The 19342-nt window shown below is 40.0% G+C and overlaps 1 pseudogene; it reads left to right on the forward strand.

Annotated features, from left to right (window-relative positions):
• Positions 1-205: 205 nt before the first annotated feature.
• On the forward strand, positions 206-11465 carry LOC150068219 (olfactory receptor 7E178-like; annotated as a pseudogene).
• Positions 11466-19342: the final 7877 nt, after the last annotated feature.

Below are 19342 nucleotides of genomic sequence, written 5' to 3' on the forward strand. Positions count from 1 at the left end.
TTGTATGCCTAGAAACAATCTGTTTAATTGTGAGCTCTGGGAATTAAGCATCTAAGATCAAAGGAAAGCCAATTATCATCCCGTCCTCTGACATCTCCATAAATATCTCCAATGTTATATTATTCTACAGCTGAAATTTCTCCTGTGTCAACCTACGTAAGATTGATTGTGAGGAGTGGGGCTGAGATTTTATTATACTTCAGGCATGCAGGGATCTTCTGATCTGCACTTCATGACCATGACCCAACAGAGAAGCAGTTCAACCCGGTAATTAGAGAGTGATATCACAGTAAATATGCAAGCATGCTTTGTATATCTTTCCTGGTTATCCAGAGGTTTCATTCCTATAGAAAACACAGTTCTATGTCCTGTGTCCTTAACTAGAGAGCAGAACAACTATTTCTACATAACAAGGACAAGCCAGCAGTTGCAATATGCAACTGGAGGAGGATGAGGAATAGCAGTAATGAGAACTTTCTTAAGACTTTTGTTCTGCTAAAGGTTACAGAAATCTGACTTCAAAGCTTTCTACTGTGTTTTGTTTTTCCTGTAGTTGAAAATGTTTCCTAATAGAGTATGATTGAACACACTATTCTTTCTTTTTTCTTTTTGTCGGTCATGAGGCTTGAACTCTGGGCCTGGGTGCTGTCCCTGAGCTCTTCAGCTCAAGGCTACTGCCCTTAAGCCACAGCGTCACTGCTGGGTTTTTTTAGTGGCTAATTGGAGCTAAGAGTCTCAGGGACTTTCAAGCCTAGGCTGCCTTTGAACCGTGATCCTCAGATCTCAACCCTCTGAGTAGCTAGGATCACAGGTGGGAGCCACTGTGCCCAGCTTGAACACACTACTCTTTTAGAAGCTGTGGTAGATGGTAAGGTTAAAAAAGAAAACTGTGAAGCCATATTTTTGTTTGGCTATTGACACAGAATATCAAATTTTGGAAAGTGGGATTTGTTAAAGACTTTGATAGGCACACAGTGGAAACCAGAGCATCTGTCTCACTTCTCTCTGACATCCAAGAAGAGGATGCTGATTTCTTCTTTGCTAGATTCCTAATTGGTCACAAAACAGAAAAGCAGGAGTCATGGCTTGAAATCAGTACAGGAAGTGCAAGGTTCGATCGATGGCAGAACAGGAAGGACTAAATGTCAACCACCATTGCTCATATCAACATACTCCTAAATTCCTGAAATTGGTTCAGGGAAAAGTAGATATACCATCAGGTGTTGATTTAGTCATGTTCAGAAAAATGCAAAGAGTTAAAAATGTATACTTTATTCCCAGTGCTGGTGGCTTAACCCTGAAATCCTAGCTACTGAAGAGGCTGAGAGAGGTTCTGAGGATTCAAGTTCAAAGCCAGCCCAGGTAGCAGAACCCCAGAGGCTCTTATCTCCATTTAGTCACTTGAAAGTCAAAAGTGGAGCTGTGCATCAGATTGGCTCTCTTTAGAGCCAATCTAAAGCAATGTCGATTATATCTGTCTACAAAGAAATGAAGACCTGAATGTTTATGGAAAAACATTGTTTTCATTTCTCAATTAAACAACAGATATTGAACTCCCAAAAAAGGTAGAGGTGTGGCTCAAGTGGAAGAGCACTACTTTGGGAAGGAAGGAAAGATTCAAATTCTAGGACTCACTGTCTCTGTCTCTGTCTCTCTGTTTCTCTCTCTCTCTCTCTCTCTCTCTCTCTCTCTCTCTCTCTCTCTCTCTCTCTCTCTCTCTCTCTCCCTCTCTCTCTCTCTCTCTTACACACACACACACACACACACACACACAATATCAAGATGGAAATTAGTAAATGAAAGAATGAGGAAGAAATTTCCTGGGAGATAACAGGTGCTGTACAATATTTTCTAGAACTAATTTGTTTGTATGAAATTAATGTTTGATAATTCAGTTCTGTATATTTTATGAAGTGTTTTAAGTAGCATATCTCTAGAAATTTCATGATTCATGACTTTAGTATTTCTTTATGATAAAATAAAGTTTGTAGGAATGTTTCTTTCTTTCTTTTTGTTGGTTGGGAGATTTGAACTCTGGGCCTGGGCACTGTCTCTGAGATCTTCAGCTTAAGGCTACAGCCCTACCCCCGAGTCACAGTGCCACTTCTGGTTTTCTGGTGGTTAATTGGAGATAAGAGTCTCATGGACTTTAGCACCCGGGCTGGCTTTGAACCATGATTCTAAGATCTCAGCCTCCTGAGTATCTAGGATTGCAGGTGTGAGTCACCATGTCCAGCAAGAATGTTTCTTTATAGAATGTATGAGAATGAATCTCACAAAGAAAGAAGACCACCGTGGAATATCTTGTAATAATCTTACAAGAATATGATGTATTTTCTGTGATAAGAAAACACTTCCTGTAATGTTCTAACATAGTTGAGTATCTAAAATGCATTTATAAAAGGGGTATATGAGAAAGAAGAAATCCAGGATGACTGGGTAGATGACAACTGAAACTATTATTGATGGACTCAAAAGAGTCCTCAACTAAAACACTTGAATTCAAAATTATTGCTGAATTCTGAGTTCTTCAGTAGTTATTGCTCTCTTTTTACATCAAAGTTGTCCAATAAATATAGGGCTGTGTAATCGAACACACATCTCAGAATTTTATCTCCTGGGACTCTCAGATGACCTTGAGCTACAACATATTCTCTTTGGGCTTTTCCTGTCCATGTACCTGATCACTGTGCTTGGAAATCTGTTCATCATCCTGGCCGTCACCTCTGACCCCCACCTCCACACCCCCATGTACTTCTTCCTCTCCATCTTGTCTTATGTTGACATTGGCTTCACCCCTACCATGGTCCCGAAGATGCTGGTGGATATCCAGACTCACAGCAGAGCCATCTCCTATGCCGGCTGCCTCACCTAGATATCTGTTTTTGTCATTTTTGGCAGTATGGAAGTTTTGCTTCTTACTGTGATGGCCTATGACCGCTTTGTGGCCATCTGTCACCCCCTGAATTACCTACTCATCATGAACCCTTGTCTCTGTGTCTCCTTGGTTGTGATATCATTTGGAGCCAGCATCTTGGAATCTCAACTTCATATGTTGATGACATTACAGATCACGACTTTCAGAGAGGTGGAAATCCCGAATTTCTTCTGTGACCCTTCTCAAGTCCTGGATCTTGCCTGTGTTCACAGCTTCACAGATAACATCATTAAATATTTTATAGGTACATTATTTGGTTTCTTTCCCACTTTTGGGACTCTTTTCTCTTATTATAAAATTACTACTTTACTACTGCGAATTCCAACATTAGGAGGGAAGTACAAAGCCTTCTCCACCTGTGGCTCTCACCTGTCTGTGGTCTGCTTATTCTTTGGGACAGGAATTGGAGTCTACATTGGATATGCTGTGTCACATTCTCCCAAGAATATTGCAGTGCCCTCAGCAATGTACACAGTGGTCACTCCTCTTCTGAACCCCTTCATCTAGAGCTTGAGGAACAGGGACATTAAAAGAGCCCTGAGGAGACTCTACAAGGCAGCAAACTGGTGACAAGATGGGTTACATTTGGTTATGTTGTTGGTTTTCTTGTTGCTCATTTCTGTGTGTGTGTGTGTGTGTGTGTGTGTATGTGTGTGTGTGTGTGTGTGTGTGTGTGTGTGTGTGTGTGTGTGTGTGTGTGTGTTCCTGGGACTTGTTCCCTGCACCTAAGCACTGTTGCTGAGCTTTTATGCTCATGGTTGTCCCTCTACCACTTGAACCATTTCTCCACTTTCTAAACTTTGGTGATCAATTGGTCATAAGAGTCTCACAGATTTTCCTATTGATGCTGGATTTCAGCTGGGATCCTCAGATCTCAGCCTCTTGAGTGAGAAAGAATACAGGTGTAAAGCATCACCTGCAGTGTGTTTTTTGAAAAGCGAATCTATCTGTGCATGCAGACCTCTAAATTCAGCCAGACAGTAAAAATCATGTTTTGGTTATAATTGCTGATCATGTTCATTCCTTAAGGACATCGTTCAATGATGCATTTATTTGATGTGTATAAATGTTCTATTTTAATGTACATTCTTCTATACACATTATGAAAGGTATGAAAGGTGTAGAAATTTCAGATAAAAAATTTCCTGAGATGAAGGGTAATAAACATACCATGTTGTAATAGTATACTATACCATATTATAATAGTAACTAATATCCAATAAAAATTTAAATGGGTCAAAATGTTAGTTATTTTTCTCTGTGTACTTTACCAGAATAAAAATGGTTCATGAAAATAGATGGGTGCTTTTTTCTTTATTGCGATTAATTATACACACAATCACTTTTACACGTATAAGGATCATCATTATGATTTCCAAAGCTTGTATTAACAAAAAGATACAAAGAGATCCAGCTCTACATAGGAAAAAAGTTTAACTCTTGAACATTAATAATAAAATTGTGTCTTCTTGATTGGGTGATAGCAAGATAACTAGAAAGCCAAGAGAATGGGAAAAGATTTTACTAGCTATACATTAGACAAGAATCACATATCTAAAATATTCTTAAAGCTAAAAAATTAATCCACCCCAAAGAAATTCTTGAAAGTGCCAGGAGTTTGGCCTAGTAGTAGAGTGCTAGCCTAGCATGCGCCAAGCTTGGGTTCAATTCCTTAGTACCACATATACAGAAAAAGCCAAGAAGTGGTGCTGTGGTTCAAGTGGTGGAATGCTAGGGTTCAGCAAAAGAAGCTCAGGGACAGTGGCCAGGTCCTGAGTTCTAGTCCAATGACTGGGGAAATAAAAATGAAAAGAAGTCCTTAAAAGAACAATAACAAGCACCTGGTTAATAAGTGGGCTAAACATTTAAAGAGAGACTTCTCTGATGAAGAAATAAGAAGAGGCAATAGATACACAAATAAATGTTCTCCATCTTCGGCCATAAAACATTTTTCAATAAAATCCACCTTGAGATTTTATCTCACTCCAGTTAGAATGGCTATTATAACAGATGTTGGTGGGGATGTGGCCAAAAGGGAAACATTACTACACTTTGGGAATGTAAACTTGTTCAGCCACTTGAGAAACAATATGAAGATTCCTCAAAAGACTAAACATAGAACTTCCTTATGACCCAGCAATCTCATTCCTGGATATTTTACCCAAATGACTATAACCAGGCTGTACTAAAGCCACCAGCACAACCATGTTAAGGATTACTATAGCCAAGATGTAGAATCAATCCAGATGCCCCTCAGTGGATGAATGGATCAAGAAAATATGGTATATGTGTATATACACAATGGAATTCTATGCTTCAATTAGAAAGGATGACATTGCCCCATTTGTTAGGAAATGGAAAGACTAGGGAAAATTATATTAAACAAAGTAAGCCAGACCCAAAGAAGCATAGGCTTCATGGTTCCTTTTTCTTTATTTTTGTGGGTCATGGGGCTTGAACTCGGCCTAGGTGCTGTCCCCGAGCTCTTCAACTCAAGGCCATCACTCTATCCCTGAGCCTGGGCATTTTCACTGAGCTCTTCAGCTCAAGGCTACCACCCTACACTTGAGCAAAGCCCTATTTCCCATTTTCTAGCGGTTAATTGGAGATAAGAGTCTCTGTCCTTTTGTGCTCAGGCTGGCTTTGAACCTTGATCTTCAGATCTCAGTCTCCTGAATAGCTAGGATTACAGGCATGAGCCACCATGCCTGGTGTTTTCCCTCATTTGTAATATCAGAATATGCCTGTAAATTTAGAAGTAAACCCAATGGATAGGAAAAAACAAAAAAATTATACTTGCACATGATTAATTAAATAGGACTCTAAACATCCACACAGTGGGAACAAATGAGGATATTCTTAGGAGAGAATCACAAAGGCTCAATATTTAGGCGCATATAATCCTATCATTTCATGTTTATCAAAATGACTCCAAGAAACAGAAATGAAGTTTTTTTTTTATTTTTGCCAGTCTTGAGTCTCAGACTCAGAGCATGAGCACTGTCCTTGTGCTTTCTCAAGGCTAGCACTCTGACACTTGAGCCTTGACACAATTTTGGCTTTTTTTCTTGTGTATCTGGTACTGAAGAATTAAACATGGGCCTTTGTTCATGCTAGGCAAGCATTCTACCACTAGGCCAAACTCCTACCCAAAACGAAGTTTTTTTAATTTTTTACTTTTTGTGGTCTTTTCCCACCCTCCTGTTTTTCCTCTTTTCTCACTGTTTTTGATTTCTATACTTTTATCTTAATTATAAGTTTATCTGCTTTGGGGAGGGAAAGCACAGAGATGATGGGACAAAGAGTGAACTAGTTCAGTAGTGATACTTGCTAGACACAATGTTGGAAATGAACTATAAAACTTGTGGTCAAAAGGGACAAAAACAGGAGAAAATGAGGGAAGAGATGAAACTGTTAAAAAAGAAATGTACTCAATGCATAACTTATATAACTACCCTGTACATTATCTCTGCAGTAAAAGCAAAGTAAACCAGACCCAGAGGGAAAAATGTATACCCCAGGCAAAAACATGAGACCCTATCTGCTAAAAGCCACAGGACAGAGACATGGCTTTTCATGGCAGATCACTTGCTGAATAAGTACCAGGCTCGGAGTCCAATCTCTAGTACTGCATGAAAAGCAAACACAAACCTCAGATCACAATCTTATTTACCACTCCTGAGAATACATGCAAAGGAATGTAACTTGGCATATACATGCAGGCACACCCAAGTTTATCAGAGCCCTGTTCACAATAGTTAAGCTGTGAATCTGTGCAGGTGCCTATCAATGGATATAAAAATTGTGGTACATATACACAATGCAGAACTACTGAGCTATAAGATGGATACCATTATTTTGTGAATAGAACTAAAGACTATCTTGTTCAGTGAAACAAGGACAGATATCATGATGCATGTGTTCACCAATAAGTGTGTAAAAATGAAACAGCCTTGTATATACATGACTCGCTGATGGTAATAAGAAAGTTAAAAAAGTCTGGTAGAAAGACATAGATAAAAAGAAGAAACACAAGTATCAAGATTTGTCTACTATGGCACATGCAGATGCTATAAACATGCACATCTGAATAGTATTGAAACAGATTGTAACCATGAAGATTCTAGAAGGAAGGATAAGGGAGGAGGGAAAGAAAGAATAATGCTGGGTGTGAATTTCATTTAACTTGGTTATATAAATGTATGGAAATATAAAACCTGTGTGTAAATACTTTGATAGGATAAAATAAAAATTTAAGTATGATACTGTGTTTCAGGCACTGGTGGCTCACACCTGTAATCTATTTATTCAGGAGGCTGAGATGTGAGAATTGTGATTCAAAGCCAGCCAGAGTGGGAATGTCTGTGAGACTCTTGTCCCCAGTTTACCACCAGAAAATCCAGAAGTGGAGCTGTAACTCACATGGTAGACAGCTAGCCTTGAGTAAAAGACTGGGGACAGTGCCCAGGCCCCAAGTTTAAGTCCCAGGGCTGTCATTTATATACACAAAGAAACCACAACCATGAAAAAGAAATTTTACTTAGAGATAAAACTACTAAGAATATAGAAAATGATGTTTGATTCTTCATATATATCTAACTCTCCAAATTTATATGTAATTTGTGTGCTGTTAGTGTCATTAACAATTTTTTTTAAAATGTGCTGGATTTTATTTATTGTTGTTGTTGTTATTATTATTATTATTATTATTATTACTATTATTATTATTATACCAGACCTGGGGACTGAACTCAGAGTCTGAGCACTGTCCTTGGGATTTCCTCAAGGCTAGTGCTCTACCACTTGGGCCACAGTACCACTTTTCTATGTATGTGGTACTGAGGAATTGAACCTGGGTCTTTGTGCATGCTAGGCAAGCACTTTACCACTAGGCCAAACTCCAGGATTCTATTTTATTATTTTTGAGGTATGGTCTTGGTAGGTAGCCAAGCTTTGAAACTTTCATTTTCCTGTGTCAGTTTTTGAAGTTCTGAGATTATAGGCATGTGTCACCTTGCCTTTTGTGTACAATTTATTTTATAAAGATTCATGGGAATTAGAAAATATTCACAGGGGTGACACTGGTCAAGATGTATTGTATTCATAAGCTGTTTTGTTAAATGGCAACTCCTCTGCATTACTTAAAGATAAATTTGAGCAAAGAAAAAGGGAAATAAAGATTTATATCTTAAAGCTCAAAAGAAAGGAATCCAGTTGACATAGGCCCTTTGAGGAGTGAAAGGTCTCAAGCCATACCAAAAATACTAGGTTTTTTTTTGTTCCTATTTCATCAACATTAACAAGTCCTCAGGGAAGGAGATACCATGAGCTAATTTGCCTGATGACCAATGTTGAGCCTTTAGCTCTCAAACCTAGATGATTTTAAATAACCAGCTTGTGTTCTCCAGTTTTGCAGTTTACTGATTCAAGTCCAGTTGTCTTGCTTCATCTCTATCCAGACTTGAGGCTTGTGTCAGGAGTCCACACAGGATTCTGTTATTCTGCGGGTCCTGACAGAGCTTTCCTCTCCATCACACAGCACTGATCTCGCAAGGGATGGGTGGTCATTCCTTTGTCATTCTCCCTGGTAATGGTAGCATAGTCTGGTGAGTGCTGTGGGTGAGCCTGGCATGCTGGATTTGGGTAGCATTAAGAACCTTACCATTAAGATACAAAGATGGAGCAGCTTGCTAAAAGCTGTGCCCCAAATGCAGAGTCTTCCACCCTCCTTCCCCCCCAGTGCTCCCCCATTCCCACTGGTGCCTGGATCATTTTCATTTGATATGAAATCATTTTCAATTTCCTCCCTGATTTCTTCATCGGCCCAGAGATCATGATAACCTTTGTCATGCTATCTCCATGTGTCTGTATATTTCAATTAATTTCTCATTTTTCCCCTTTAGGATCCTTGAAGATATAGAGAATTCTTTTCTTTCACTTTGGTACTTGTTAAGACTTGCTTTATGGCCTGAAATGTGATCTAATTTATAGAAAGTTCAAAGGGTCACTGAGAAGGGCTGGTGACTCACCCCTACAATCTGAGCTACTCAGGAGGTTAATAGAGTACTGTGGAGGTATCTATCTGTTAAGCATATTTTATCTATGGTGCTGTTTAACTCTTTGAGTTATCTTTGTGATTTTATTTTATTTAGTGGTGTATCCAATGATGAAAACACTGGTTGAAGTCATTTATTTTTATTGTATTTGGGCCTATCTAGTTTTATTTTTCTGGTCCTGGGACTTGAATTCTGAGCATTCTGGACATTGTTCTTTAGCTTTTGTACTCAAGGCTGGCACTCTACTACTTGAGCCAGATCTGCATTTTTGGCCTTTGGTGGTTATTTGGAGATAAGAGTCTCATGGACTTTTCTGTCCAACTGGCTTGGAACAATAATACTCAGATGCCAGTCTCCTGAGTAGCTGGGATTGCAGGTGGGAGTCACTAGATATTTTATTGTACTCAAAGCTTTACCTGGATTGCTCAAATGCACATCACTTGGGTGTATCTCTAAAATAAATGGAGTGCATGAAAGAACAAATGATGGACGATGGGATTTGTCAGAAATTAAAATTTTGGACGGGATTTTCCTCTCCTTTGAGAACGTCCCTGCTGGATTGATTTAATCTGAGTGTAGTTTTAGTGTCACACACTGGTATACTTACATTTCTTCTTTTGACACCTTTTTTATTGTAATTAGTAAAAGGGTTACATGATATTTGCCAGATAGAAGGTGCATTAATTCACATACATTGATACCCTTTCACATGTCTTGGTACCCGTTTCCCTCCCCCCCACACCCCCCACTCGACTTGGTTTTCCCCCCTTCCCTATGAAATTTCAAATATCCAAATACAAATAAGTTCAATATATCAGATAACAAAGTGAGATACTATACCAATATGAGATAGCCAAGGGACAGCAAAGGAGATGAGAGACAACATAGTACATTAAGGACAACAGTCATTCATTATATGGCTTTTGTTTCACTATCCTGGAAGTCCTTTCAATTAGCTTCACATTATATGTCCTTATGTATCAAGATTTTGCTCTATTGCAAATCTCTGCTAGTAGAGCCCAAGGTTTCTACTGATTATGACGAATGAGGGAAACCGTTAAGCCTAAGTTCCTTTGAGTCTGACTTACTTCACTTAATATGATTTTTTCTAATTCTTTCCATTTCCTAACAAATGGGGCGATGTCATTCTTTCTGACAGCAGCATAGAATTCCATTGTGTACAAATACCACAACTTGGTGATCCACTCATCAACTGAGGGACATCTAGGTTGGTTCCATATGTTTGCTATGGTGAATAGTGCTGCAATGAACATTGTTGTGCTAGTGGGTTTAGTATGTCCTTGTTTCTGGGTGGTTGGGTAAATGCCAAGTAGTGGAATTGCTGGGTCATAGGGGAGTTCTATGTTTAGCCTTTTGAGGCACTGCCACACTGCTTTCCATAGTGGTTGAACGAGTTTGCACTCCCACCAACAGTGTAGTAGTGATCCCTCCTGGCCACATCCCCTCCAGCATCTGTTGTCATTCGTTTTCCTGATCTTGGCCATTCTAGCTGGAGTGAGGTGGAATCTTAGAGTTGTTTTGATTTGCATTTCTTTTATGACCAGAGATGTTGAGCATTTCTTCATGTGTCTATAGGCCATTTTTGTTTCTTCTTCAGAGAAGACTCTCTTTAAGTCTTTGGCCCATTTTTCAATGGGATGGTTGTTACTTTGGAGGTTAGTTTTGGAGTGATTCAATTTTTTGAGTTGTTGATATATTTTAGATATGAGGCCTTTGTCCGTTGTTTGGTTGGTGAAGATCTTCTCCCACTCTGTAGGCTTCCTGATTAGTTTACTAGCTATGTCCTTTGCCATACAAAAGCTCTGCAGTTTAATGCAGTCCCACTTATCCAGCCTTTCTCTGATTTGTTGTGATTCATGGTCTTTATTAAGAAAGTTTCGACCCGTTGACACCTTTTTTTCATTTTCAAAAGGTGCCCAGGCAACATAGATGCCCACAACCTAACTCCAGTCACCGAGTTCCATCTCCTGGGCCTCTCAGATGACCCTGAACTACAATCTGTCCTCTTGGGCTCTTCCTGTCCATGTACCTGAGCACCGTGCTCAGAAATCTGCTCATCATCCTCGCTGTCACCTCTGACCCCCACCTCCACACCCCATGTACTTCTTCCTTTCCATCCTCTCCTTGGCTGGCATTGGCTTCACCTCCACCATGGTCCCAAGATGCTGGTGGACACGTGGAATCACAGCAGAGCCATCTCCCCTAGAGGGTGCCTGATTCAGATGTCCTTTTTAATGCTTTTTGGTTGTCTAGGCAGTCTGCTTCCGACTGTCATGGCTTATGACTGCTTTGTGGCCATCTGCCACCCCCTGAATTACAAGGTCATGATGGACCCTCGACGTTGTGGCTCACTGGTTGTGTTGTCTGATGTCATCAGCCTGCTGGTGTCCCAGTTACATAACTCTATGGTCTTTCTTCAGGATTTTGGCCCTTTCTCATTTCTTCTGTGATCCTTCCCAGCTCCTCAGCCTTGCCTGCTCTGACCCCTTCACCGATGACCTTGTCATGTATTTTGTGGGTTCCATGTCTGGTTTCCTCCCTATTTTGGGAGTCCCTTTTTCCTACTCTAGAATAGTTTCTTCCATACTCAGTGTGTCATCTCCAGGCAGGAGGTGGGAAGCTTTCTCCACCTGTGGGTCTCACCTGTGTATGGTGTGCTTGTTTTATGGCATAGGACTTGGAGTGTACCCCAGTTTGGCGATGTCAGTGTCTCCCAGGATGGGGCCAGTGGCTTCTGTGGCATACACGGTGGTCACGCCCATGCTGAACCCCTTCATTTACAGCCTCAGGAACAGGGACATCAAACGGGCCATAGGGAGACTGCTGAGGAAAGTCTAATCTCAGTGGGATCAGAGTCTTCCTTCTGGAGAAAGCAGCAAGCCCATGTTAAGACTCAGAAAACAGCAACAACAAACATCTCCCGTCTCTGATCATGTCATTCATGTTTAAAAAATTGTTATTGTAAAGGTCATGTATGGAGATTTTACAGTTACGTAAGTCAGGTAATGAACACCTTTCTTTTTGGACAACGTAAACCCTTCCCTTTCCTCCCCACCCTCCACAAGTTGTAGAGTTCATTTTCAGCATAGTGTGTAGTGAGTATCACTGCTGAATTAGTTCATCTTTTGTCCTACCATTTTAGTGCTTCCTGCTTACCCTTTGCAAACAGATAAACTTATAAGCAAGACAAAAGGCACAGAAAACAAAAATAGCAACAGATAGAAAACAAAGACAAAAAAAACCCTTTCGTCTCCATTTCTTGGAGTTCATGTCTCTAAATATCATTTTATATGACGGTATGCGCAGAGCTATTGAGCCTTTGAGATCCTCTCCTAAGAATATCCTTCTTTGGTCTCACTGTGTGAATGTCTATAGTCCTGTAAATTTATCATGTTCAAATGTGTCTTTGTCTTTATCATCCAGTGTGTTTACTTGTAGACTTATAGGCACATTCTCATGATTAAAAGTGGTGGAAACCATGCAACCCATGTTTCACTGGATCTGGCTTACTTCACTTAATATAATTTGTTACAAGCCTTTCCATTTTATTATGAATGGCACAAAGTCATTCTTTCTGATGGAAACATAGAATGCCACTGCGTATATATAAGCACCATATTTTCTTGATCCATTTCTCCATTGAAGGGCATCTGGGTTGATTCCATATCTTGGCTATGGCAAATAATGTTGGAAACAGTATGGTTGCCCTGGTAGCCTTAGGGTGGATTTGTATGTGGCCAGTTGGATAGATGACCAGGAGTAGGACTGCTGGGTCATATTATTTTGAGGAACCTCCATACTGTTGTCTAGAGTGGTTGAACAAGTTTATATCCCCACCAACTGTGTAGCAGAGTTTCATTTTGGCTACATTCCCACCAGAATCTGTTATTGTTATTTCTTGATAATAACTATCTAACTAGGGTGAGGTGAAATCTCAATGTTGTCTTTATTTGCATTTCTTTTATGGCAAGAGATGTTGAACATTTCTTCATGTGTCTATTGGCCATTCTTACTTCTTCTGAGAAGTCTCTCTTTAATTCTTTATTTTTGCCAGTCCTGGCCTTGGCCCTCGGGGCCTGAGCACTGTCTTTGGGCTTTCTCAAAGCTAGAGCTCTACCACTTGAGCCACAGCACCACTTCTGGCTTTTTCCATGTATGTGGCACTGAGGAATCAAATCTGCATCTTTGTGCATGTTAGGCAAGCATTTTACCACTAGGACAAAATCCTGGCCTCTTTTTAGTTCTTTTACCTCCTTATTAAATGGTTAGTTGTTTATTTGAAGATTTTTTCGAGGGTTTAATTTTTTGAGCACTAGGTAAATGTTAGATATGAGACCCTTCTTGTCTGAAGCATAGCTGGTAAAAATCTCCTATTCTGTGGGCTTTCTATATATCTTGTTAGCTATGTTGGCCATGCAGAAACTCTTCAGGTTGATGTGATCTTTGGTTTCTTGTCATACTGGATCTTTTCTTAACAAGTTTTGACCTGTGCCTAGGAACCCTAGTGCTTTCCCTACCTCTTCCTGTAATATTTTCATGGTATCTTGATTTACACTGAGAGATGCCTAGGCTGGCTTCAGATAATGATCTTGAGATCTCAGCCTCCCAAGTAGCTAGAATTACAGGTGTGAAACACAGGCACCTAAGTAAATTTTTACTCTTATTTTTTTAAGCATCATTTTCTTGATGTTTGTGTGTATCTGTATGCAGCCCCTTGGCAGTCTTTTTTTTTCCAGTGGTGGGGTTTGAACTCAGGGCCTGAGCACTGTCCTTGGGCCTCTTCCTCAAGGCTAGAGCTCTACCACTTGAGCCTCAGCACCACTTCTGGCATTTTTCTATGTATGTGGTACCGAGGAATCAAACCCGGGTCTTTGTGCCTGGTAGACAAGCATGCTACCACTGGGCCAAACTCCTGATCTCACCTTAGAAGTCCTTCAGATGGTTATTTTGAACTTGCTATCAGATAAATTAGAGATCTCTATTTCTTTAAGGAAGACTTGATACTTTTTTATGTACATGTGTGAAAATGGGAGAATGAAGCTTGTTGAGATTGATTTCAGAAGAGGAACAGATGAGAGAGTTCTTGTGGGGCTGATTTTGATTATGCTACATCATCTTCACATGTGGACATGTTAAATGGAACCTTCTTGTAAACTGATGGATGCTTTTTATTAAAATAGGTGGGAAGAACATAAATATTTTCTCAACAATTTAATGTATTTCTTGGCTTGATTCGCGTTTGCCCCCACCCTTTCATTTTGCAAGATTGTCCTTTTTTGGTGGGTAATGGGGCTTGAACTCATCCTGGGCTTGTAACCCTGAGCTCTTCACTCAAGGCTACCTCGCTACCCTTGAGCCAAGCCCCACTTTCAGTTTTCTAGAGGTTAATTGGAGATAAGAGTCTCTGGTTCTTTTGTGCCTGGGCTGGCTTTGAACCTTGATCCTCAGATTTCAGCCTCTTCAGTAGCTAGGATTACAGGTGTGAGCCACCACACACAGCTTATTTGGGTAATTTTTTGTGCCAGTCCTGGGGCTTGAACTCATGGTCTGAATGCTATCCCTGAGTTTCTTTTGTTCAAGATTAGCACTCTACCACTCTACTTCCAGCCTTTTGGTGGTTAATTGCTGATCTGAGTCTCTTAGACTTTCCTGCCCAGGCTGGCTTCAAACTATGTTTTGTTGTTGTTGGTTTTTTTTTTCGGATCTCACCTACTGAGAAGCTAGGATTACAGGCATGAGCTCCTGGCATCCATGTTTGTTTCTTTTTTTAAATTGTATTTTATCGTTAGGGTGATGTATAGAGGAGTTACAGATTATAGGTACGTCACTTCTTGAACATTGATACCCCTTCCCATTTTTTCCTAGCTTCCCCCATCCACCCCTTCCCAGTATCTCGATTTTCCCCCTTTCCCTTCCCATTTCAAATAAACAAATAAACATATATACAATATACCAGGTACTGAATTCAGATACCGTAACAACATGAGATAAACCGTAAGGGGGGAGGGAGGGACAGAGAGAGAAGGAGAAGAGAAATACATTCACAAGTAGGTTAAGAACAACAAACACAAAGATAAACCTCTTGTTTCTATATCCTGGAATTAATGTTTAGCTCACCCTTCTTGACATTCATGGAACTTTATCAATTGTTTATTTGTTCCTTATCATCTATATTTGCCTATAATGTGGTCAAATGTAATTGAAGGATTTTGTATTTTGTGCAGGTTTTGGGGCTTGGACTCAGGGAATGGGCACTATTTCTCAGGGTTTTTTTCTCAAGGCTAGCACTCTGTCACTTGAACCACAGCCCTACTTTCAGACTTATGGTAGTTAATTGGAGATAAGAATCTCACAAACTTTTCTGCCTGGGCTGACATTAAACCATGATCTTCAGATCTCAGCTTCCTGGATAGCTACCATTACAGGTGTGACTAAGTGTCTGACTAAGTCATTTTTGATGCTATTAAATGCATTCCCACTTGGGTCTGAAGTGGGAACTCAAAGCGATCTTGACTACCCACTCTGTATGGATCTTCTGTCCAAGGCTCAGTGAACAGTTGTGCTTGCTGTTGGCAAGGGCCTCTGTAATAATTTTGAACCAGGTCAAGAAATATTACTTTGCACCAGTGGCTCATGACTGCAATCCTAGCTACTCAGGAGGCTGAGATCTGAGGATAATGGTTCAAAGCCAGCCCAATCAGGAAAGTCTGTGAGCCTTTTATGCCCAATTAACCACTAGAAAACTGGAAGTGGCATTGTGGCTCAAAAGGAAGAGTGTTATCCTTGAGCAAAAAGAGCACAGGGACAGAGCCTAGGCTCCATGACCCACACAAACGGAGAGAGAGAGAGAGAGAGAGAGAGAGAGAGAGAGAGAGAGAGAGAGAGAGAGAGAGAGAGATTTAAGAACTTGATCCTTACATTCATTATTCATCCATTCAAAAAGAAGCCAAGACTTTAGAAAATGTCTAGCCCTCAAGGATTGATCGATAGCAGAAGTATAATAGCCTCAAAATGGAAATAATCCAAAATGTCCATTAACTGATGACTAGATAGACAAAACAAGAAATATTTATACAATAGGCTATTATTCAAAGGGGTGAATTACTTGATAGATGAATCATACGTTGATAAATTATGTCCATAAACAATCAAAAAGGGCCCTGGAGTTTGGCCTAGTGGTAGAGTGCTTACCTAGCATGCACAAAGACCCAGGTTTGATTCTCTGTACCAGATACATAGAAAAAGCCAGAAGTGGTGCTTTGGGTCAAGTGGTAGAGCTTTAGCCTTGAGAAAGCTCAAGATAAGCTCTGAGTTCAAGCGCCAGGACTGGTAAGAAAACAAAAAACAAAAACAATAAAAAGTATTCCTTTATCTAAGCACCAGTGGTGGTTTATGTATGTAACCTGCTACTCAGAAATGCTGAGATCTGAGCTTCACAGATGGAAGCCAGGCCAGGAGAGGAGAGTCCTTGAGACTCATCTCCAGTTAGCCAGCAAAAGAAAGAAAGACATGTCTCAAGTTTAGGAGCACTAGCCTTGAGGAAAAATGTTCAAGGACAGCACACAGGTCCTGAGTACAAGCCTCAGTATTGGAACACACACACACACACACACACACACACACACACACACACACACACACACACACACACTGTACCCCCATAATGTGCATAACATGAAGCACATGCATTGCTGTATGGTTCCTTTGGGGGTATAGCCTCATCTTTGGCGGGGGTGGGGACTTGCTTTTACTTTATATTCTACATTCTGCACGGATTCTTCTCTCCTCAAATTCATTCACATTTTGTCTTCCCACTTCCAGGATGCTAGTGCCTGTGTGGGCTGCACTGCAAATATCATTCAAGACATTTCTAGTCTTCAATATGCTTGATGGCTCAGTAGCAGAGCCACAGGTACTGTGGTTGCTCATTGTAAAATGGTGATGATGGGTTATTTCTCATACAGTTCACTTTTGGTACAAATGGGATCCTGAAAATCAAGGCTGTTGAGACTTCCTGTAACACTAATATGTCACTCAGGGAGAAACTTCTATTTTGAAATTAAAATCTTTCTTTTTGCCAGTCCTGGGCTTGAGCTCAGAGCCTGAGCACTGTCCTTGAACTTTCTCAAGGGTAGAGCTCTACCACTTGAGCCTCTGCACCACTTCTGGCTTTTTTCTATATGTGGTACTGAGGAATCGAACCCGGGTCTTCATGCATGCTAGGCAACTCACTTTAACTACTAGGCCAAACTCCTGGCCCCTGAAATTAAAACCTTAAAAAAATTTTTTATGCCAGTCCTGAGGCTTGAACTCAGGGATTGGGCACCTTGAGCTATTTTGCTCAAGGCTACTGCTCTGCCAGTTGTGCTAGATCTCCATTTCCAGTTTTTGTTTTGTTTGTTTGTTTTTTGGTGGCTAAATTGGAGAAAAGAGTCTCATGGGATTTCCTTCCTGGGCTGGTTTGTACTGCCATCTTCAGATCTTAGCTTCTTCAGTAGCTAGGATGACAGGCGTGAGCAACTGGCACTCAGCCTGAAATTAAAATCTTCTAATGGGAGACAGCAATTAGTGAAGTTTGATAAACAGTCATGGGAAACTTCTTGTTTAGAATGAGAAAGGCGATTAAAAATCTCCAGGGCACTGATCATATTAACCAAAATGATCAAACATAGTAGATAAAGAAAAAAATTAGAGAAAACAAATGTATCTGTCTTTAGAGATAGTTGGCTGGCAAGACATTTATTCTGACTTCCATTTAAAGTAAAGAACAATTAAATGAAGGAGTTGCTCTGAGAATTCTTTTCTCAAGGTCTTGGAAATACCCCCAAAGAAGAAATGGGGACTCTTACCGCTTAGGGATTACCTAAGGGGGATATCTCCTTGAGCTTGCTTGTTTTGTTTGTTGGAAAAAGTTACCAGGGGGAAAGGAGACGTGTCAGACAGGGTTCTATGATGCAGTCTGAAAGTGATGCATCTTATAATTGCAAGAGCTTATTCAGAAGTAAATGAAAATTAGATGGAAGCAATAGGGACCCAATAAAGGTCCAAAGTTTCTAAAGTATCTTCTCCAAATTAGCAAGACCAGCCTCCCTTGGTGCTTATTAAACACGAGAATTCTTGGCTCCTTTCCCAGATCTTTTAAGTATGAAACTCCTGGAGTCAGACTCAGATTTTTAATGAGCTCTTAACATCATTTCTGCATGGTTGAAGTTCGGGAACGTGTGGCTCTAAGGGGTTTGTTAGCATGAATAACTTTGATGAACAATGATTGACCCACAGAGGACTGGCTTTTTCAGATTTCAGGGCTCTCTGCCTCCTTCCAAATGCTCATGTGTACATCTGAAGAAAGAATGATGTGTTCATTTTTTTCTTTTGGGAACACTGTAATTTTGCCATATATTTTTTATTGTAATTAATAGAAGGGTTACATTATATTCATCAAATAGAAGGTGCATTACTTCACAAATATTGATACCCTTTCTCATGTCCTGTTTCTCATTTCCATCCCCTCTCCCCCCTCACAACTTGATTTCCCCCTTCCAACTCCTATTTCAAATAACCGATTAAGCATATATAAGATATATCAGATAACAAGGTGAAGTGTTGTAACAATATGAGATAACCAAGGGACAGTAAAAGAGATGAGAGATAATATAGTACATCAAGGACAACAATCACTCATTATATTGCTTTTGTTTCCTTATCCTGGAGGTCCTTTCATTTAGTGTGATACTATTTGGCCTAATGTCTCTAGATTTTGTTCTATTGTAAATTCCTGCTAGGAGAGCCCTAGGTTCCTACTGATTATGACAAATGAGGGAGACTATTGGGCCTATGTTCCTTTGAGTCTGGCTTACTTCACTTAATATGATTTTTTCTAAGTCTTTCCATTTCCTTACCAATGGGGCTATGTCATTCTTTCTGACAGCAGCATAGTATTCAATTAACACTTCAATTTTTTAAACTGCCATTTCTTAATGTTTCTATGTTCAGTGGAATGTTATTCCTCATATGAAAATCAAATTATTTATCTTATCTGTTTTTATTACAGAGTTTATTAACATTGATTTTACATAATATTTCAAATGACGTATTTAACAAATAAATATTCAAGAAGTGAATCTCAATTAATCATTGGCACTTACATTGTAGAACATTATTAAAATTAGGCTGAGGGTTTGTTTGTCATAGATACGTATTTGCCAATCCTGGAACTTGAACTCAGGGCCTTGGCACTGTCTTTGGACATTCAAGGCTAATGCTCTGCCACTTGAGCCACAGCGCCATTTCCAGCTTTTTCTGTGTATGTGGTACTGAGGAATTGAAC

The sequence above is a fragment of the Megascapheus bottae genome, chromosome 1, assembly GCF_031878675.1.
Source record: "Megascapheus bottae isolate mThoBot1 chromosome 1, mThoBot2.hap1, whole genome shotgun sequence".
Classification (NCBI taxonomy): Eukaryota; Metazoa; Chordata; class Mammalia; order Rodentia; family Geomyidae; genus Megascapheus; species Megascapheus bottae.